We start from the raw sequence: 6,254 nt of genomic DNA, 5'->3' as shown, positions 1-6,254 counted from the left end.
TAGCATTAGTATAGAGACATTTGAGCCCCCCGATGGGTGCTCTTGGTGCCCCCTTGTCCTGATGCTCATTGGGCCCCTTAGTACTTATGCGGGCTGTTCCAGTGCATGGTTTGTGGTTTGTGGACTGTCACCGTCATATGCATCCCCAGTCCACAATGAACCTAGTTTAAAGCCCTGTGTAGATCAGCCAACCTGTAAGAGAACAGACTGTCACCTTTTGAAGAGAGATGAAGATGATCCCGTCCTAGGGTGCTCCTTTCATGGAAGTGCGGGTCATGGTCGAAAAAGCCAAAACCCACTTGATGACGACACCAACTCTGGAGCCGCAGGTTTACTTCTCTGATGCAGGTGTTGTGATGCTGACCACAACTGCTGACTGGGAGGATTGACAAGACCACCTGTGCCCCCATCTTCCTAAGCCTGGCCCCCAGAACCCTGTAGTCACTCATGAGACAGTCTGCACTATTCTTGGCTGCATCATTTGTGCCCACATGCATGAGGACCATGGGATAGTAATCAGAGGGCCAGATGAGATCAGGAATCCTTGCAGTGATGTCCCAGATGTGGGCTCCAGGCAGGCAACATACCTCCCGTGCCATGGAATCAGGGTGACAGATGGGTCCCTCCATTCCTCTCAGGAGGGAGTAGCCCACCACGATGACTTAGTATCTCTTCCTTCAGCTGCCTGGCTGACCCTCAGCCTGCATGGTGGTGGCTGTGGCTTTCTCCATTGCATTCTCCTCCAGTGCTGCCAGGGCCTTGCATCTGTTCCCCAGATGCAGTGGGGAAACTGTTTTAGCAGCATGATGTCTGGCTCTGGAGGTGACCATCTTCCATTCCTCTGCATCGAGTCCCTCCTGTGTAGGCTCTCCACCAGAGGACTGATCCTGCAGAGAATTAAAGTATCTATCAAGCTCATCCTCTGCAGCCCTGATCCCCCTCAGCTTGGTAACTTCTGCCTGGAGTTCTCTCACCTGCCTCTCCAGGGCCTCAAGCAGGACACAAGTAGGACAGGTGAGGGGACTCCTGCCCCAGCCCACCACCTCCAGGCCCCAAAGGCCCCACCAGACAACCCTCGCAGACAGGGGGGCAGGGTGCTGCCAACCCATCCCAGGGCCCTGTCTGGGTGAAGGCCTCAGTGGAGCCCTGGGTAGGAGACGACACCGGGACAGGGTCCCTGGCTGAGCACCATGTCATAACCCCCATTGAAAGACTCCTTCTGTTTTACTCACCTGTGGTCTCCATCCAAAGCTGCCACCTCTTAGCATTGAGGCCCCTTCTGTGTGTCCTTCTGTGCAAACTCCAGCACAAACTCTGGCTCACCCTTGGAGAGTGTGCCTGTTTGCTCAGCCTCTTCCCCTCCCAGCACCGTTATATGGGGATGGGAGGGTGGAAAAACCCTTCCAGATCCCTTACAGCTGGCCCAGCTCTTTGTCCCTCCCCGACTCTCTTCCTCTTACCTTGTAGTTGCTCCCTCGTTCACAGGAGATCTGCCACTCTGGTGTGCTGTAGTTGGGGGGAGCCGAGGGCTCACGCATGCTGCCACACACGTGTAACTCCTTCGGCACCTGGGCCTGACTAGCACTGGTTTGAATTTCCAATGGCTACCAACAGCTCTTCAGCTGTTCTTCGTAGGTGTGGCTTGCCCTGCGCCTGCCCAGAAAAGCCTACCATCGCCACCCCCCCAAGGAAACTAAACCCCGGGAGCCTCCCCTCACCCTGGAATCCCCCCAATAAGCAGCCCTCCTCCCTCTAGGGGTCAGTTTCCCCCCCACCCCCCCAGCTACCCCTCACCCATGCCCACTCTGTGCAAACTCCAGCACACATCCAGAGAGCGCGCCTGCTTGCTCGGCCTGTTCATGTGTCTCGGGAGGGGCTGGAGAAGGAAGGGGTTGTAGAAAGGACAGGGAAGGGGCTGCAGTGACTGGGGATTATCCCAGGGAATGGAAACCAGTGGTACAATCCAGCCTTCAGGAACCAAATCAGCATCCCCACAGACAACTCTAGGGACAAGGTGTATTTGCAACTGAGCAACATGGCAGCAGCTGACATGGCCTCTGACTACTGTGCCAGGAGGGCACAGTAACACAGGGCACTGGGGTATCCTTATAAAAATCCCTCCACGCCTGAGCAAGGGCACATCCTGGCACTGACCTGGCACCACATTCATTTGCAGACAGACATGCATGGAAGGGATTCACTTTTCAGAGAGACCCACCCCCTCTCCTGTGTCAGGGCTGGGTACTGCTGCCTAGCACCTTCGGTGTGATATAGCCATTTAGGAGCCCAGAGGAATGAGGCTCAAAGGCACATCTTGCAGCCTGAACTGCACAGCCCTTCTGCTGAGGCCCATGTCCTGGAGTGCTTATCATGGACTGGGCCCACTTGGACTCCAGAAGGGGCCAGAACAGAGCCAGATCATCAGATGTCTGTGTGTGAAAGATGCATACCAAGGGGGTCATCAATGTGGAGGTTCAGGCCCTTCTTATACCACCAACTATCAGGTTTCACAGCCTGATGCTCCTGTAGACTCAACATTGCACCAAGTGGGACCACTCATCAGCCTGACCCTGTTCCCAACTCTGATCTCGTCATGGAGAGAGAAAGAAAAAACAGGCCATGGGCTTTGTACTACAAACACAGCTGTCCCAAACAGAAGATCTGTTCCCAGTGAACCCAATGACTCCAACTCTTTGAGAATCCCACCAGGACCTTCTAAACATCCAGTGATCCCTTGCTTCTCTGAGGCTCTGCCCCAAACATGGAAATACCATGATTTCACAGGGTGCTGATGGGGCAGGACTGTGCTGTGATCTGGGCTCCTCACTGAACAAGCAAAGCGATGTCTCATGTTCCCACCACCCAGCGGCTTCAGTCCCTGTTACGGGCCTGGCCGTCTCACTGGACCAGAGCCTGTGGGAGAGCTCACAGTAGACTCCGGGAAAGCAACATGATTAGCGGAGCCATGTACTCCTCCTCGGCCTGGGAGTGGAGAAGGGCTATTAGGAAGGCCAAGGCAGAGATGGCACTCAGACTAACATCCAGGATTAAGGAGAACAAAAAGTCCTTTTTCAAGTACATTGAGAGCAAGAAGAGGGCGCCTGGCAACCTAAGCCCCTGTAAGATGTAAACAGTAACCTTGTGGCAATGCCAGACAAGAAAGCTGATAATTTTAACAGTTTCTTTGCCTCCGTTTTCTTGAATAGGGACCGGGATATCCCACCTACCAGAGGTAGGGACAATCTCAGGGGTAGCTCTATCAAGCTTTCAGTCAGCACAGATGTAGTTAGGGATCCTCTGGAACGGCTAAACATTTTTAAATCTGCAGGTCCAGATGCCCTCCACCCAAGGGTGTTGAGGGAGCCGACAGGGGTCATCACGGAGCCCTTGGCCTGGCTGTATGAGCATTTGTGGTCATCTAGCCAGGTGCCGGGGGATTGGAAACTGGCTAATGTGGTCCCAATTTTCAAGAAAGGGAGGAAGGAGGACCCAGGTAACTATAGGCCTGTAAGCCTCACCTTGGCTTTCCTGGTTCACTCCCTGCAGGTCCAGACCAGTGCAGAGTATTCCTCCTTGGAGGTGGATCCCATCCTCCATCCTTTATAGGTCTGTCTTCTGACATGCAGGTGGTCCGCTAGTTCCTCAGAGTGCCAAGGCGGCTGTTGTACCCCTTTGCTGCCTTTCCCCTGAGATGGGATAGACTTTGCCTGAGCATCCAGGATCGCTCCTCTTAGGAGCAACCACTCATCCTGAACTCCCCTCCCCTTTGGGTTGTGGCCCTTTAGGGCCTCCCTGAAAAGCCTCCTGAGCTTGTCAAAGTCAGCTTTCCTGAAGTCGAGGACTTCTGTATTGCTCACTGACTTCCCAGCTTCATGGCGAATGGTAAAAGTGATCAGCTCATGGTCACTGTCACCCAGTTTCCCTGCAATCGTTAGGTCGCTGATTAAGTCGTACCCCATTGCCAGAACCAGGTCAAGCAGCGCTTTTCCTCTCATCAGCCCATCGACTTCTTGCATCAGATAGAGCTCACCCATGCATTAGAGAAAGCTCTGCGACCACTCGGATTTGGCCAAGTGCTCTTCCCATGAGATGTCATGGGAGACTTCAACTACCCAGACAATCATACACCAGGAGCATGCAGCCTCAGCCAATTCCCTGACAAACTCCTGGTCAAGCTCTGGATCCTGGGTTGGAGGTCTGTAGTAGATCCCCACCATAGTGTCCCCCGTGCCGTGTTCTACATGGATTTTAACCCAGAGGATCTCCAGTCGTCCACCCTGGGCGCCAACGTTGACTTGCAGGGATGCATAGCTTTCCTTGGCATAGAGAGCTACAGCCCCACCCCTTTTGTCCATTCAATCCCTCCTGTACAGGGTATAGCCATCTATACCTGTGGTCCAGTCATGGGTGGAGTCCCACCAGTGGTCTCTAACAACAGACTTCATCCTATCACCCCAAGCTACTGCCTCTAGCTAAAATACATTGTAAGCTCAGGATGTCACCATTCAGGCTCCTCCGAGGTCCAGGGTCTGCACTTGTGACCATGGTGTTTCAGCTGCTGGCCATGTCTGATCCCTGTACTCAAACTCCACATTTCCCTTCCAGAGACACTAAGACACATGAACAAAGATAAGGGCAGTCACAGACAGACATAGGGCTGTGGGTTGTGCATGTGCAAAAGCACACACACACACACACACACACACACACACACACACAGATCTGAGCTCTGCAAAGATACTGAAAAGAGATTTTTTCTATGCTCAGTTCCTACTCTCATTAACACCAGGATAAAAGCAGAGGTGGAGCCTTGAAGTACACAGATTTCCTGCAGGTCTGAACAGAGCGGCAGGGCAAAAGAGCTGGAGATCTCGGGGACAGAACACACACCGGGCACAGAAACACTCTGCTTTTCGTCTGCCTGACAACTGACCTGGGTGGTGCAGGGGCCAGGCAGAGATTTGCCTGTCACTGCCAAGCAAGGGACCAGGACCCCAGAGACATGCACACTCTGCACTGCCTGAGGTCCCTGGTCACATCACGTCGCCTCTCTGTGCCACTGCTTTCCAATCCCTAGGGAGGCCCATGCTGCTGGCAGTCCTTAGACACATGTGATGCTGACACCAGCTCTGCATCAAACCCTGCATGCTCCATCCCCAGCCCCGATTTCCAGTGACCGATGACTAGTCTGCAGCCTGTGGGCATGGCACAGCAATGCTGAGAGATGTACACATCAGAGACTGCACAACTGACTTCAGCCTTACACCTCTCCTAGCACTCACAAGAGAAGCTGGTCATGGCTGCACCGCCCAGCCCCAGCTGGCAGGAGGCAGGCTGAGGGCAGCAGTAGGGATAAAGGGCTTGGGCACATTCCCAGCCAGCACAGCCCTATGGTGCCAGTGTCTGTCCCACACAGACCCAGATAAGAGTTTAGAGTGGATCTGATCCCAGGCAACAGAGGAGCAAGGAGTGTCCCCAGCAGAGACAGTCTTCTGGACGCTCCTTCAGGGACCCAGGTCTTGGCACTGGGGTGGGGAGAAGCTGAGCACAGGGCTTGGCTCTGTTAAAAAGGATACTGCTGTCCTGTCCCAAGTGAATATCCCCAGGCACCGAGTGCTCACACCTCTTATACCCACCCCCGGGAACCCATATGCAAATCCAGCCTGGGCTTCTGCTTAAATACCCAGTGCTGCTGCCACCAGCCTGTCTGCCCAGACACCAAACTGACGGGTTGCTACTGTTACAGAGTTTCCCTTGTTGTATGGGAACAGCCATGGGATCCTTCCTGCTCTGCCTGTGTCTTCTCTGTGCGAGTGCTCACACCTCTTATACCCACCCCCGGGAACCCATATGCAAATCCAGCCTGGGCTTCTGCTTAAATACCCAGTGCTGCTGCCACCAGCCTGTCTGCCCAGACACCAAACTGACGGGTTGCTACTGTTACAGAGTTTCCCTTGTTGTATGGGAACAGCCATGGGATCCTTCCTGCTCTGCCTGTGTCTTCTCTGTGCCCTCCCAGGTGAGTGCCTGTGGCAGCAGGGAAGGGCAGAGCTCACTCAGTGATGTTGTAGCTAACTCAAATTTCCCTCTTCCCAGGTGTCCTGTCTGAGGTCCAGTTGGTCCAGTCTGGCCCAGGAGTGGTGAAGCCTGGAGAGACCCTCACCCTGACCTGTGCTGTCTCTGGGTTCTCCATCACTACACAGCATCACAGGTGGCACTGGACCCGGCAGCCTCCCGGGAAAGGCCTGGAGTGG

Source organism: Alligator sinensis, unplaced genomic scaffold, assembly GCF_000455745.1.
Source record: "Alligator sinensis unplaced genomic scaffold, ASM45574v1 scaffold2139_1, whole genome shotgun sequence".
Taxonomy (NCBI): Eukaryota; Metazoa; Chordata; order Crocodylia; family Alligatoridae; genus Alligator; species Alligator sinensis.
Note: the sequence above shows the minus strand (reverse complement) of the source record.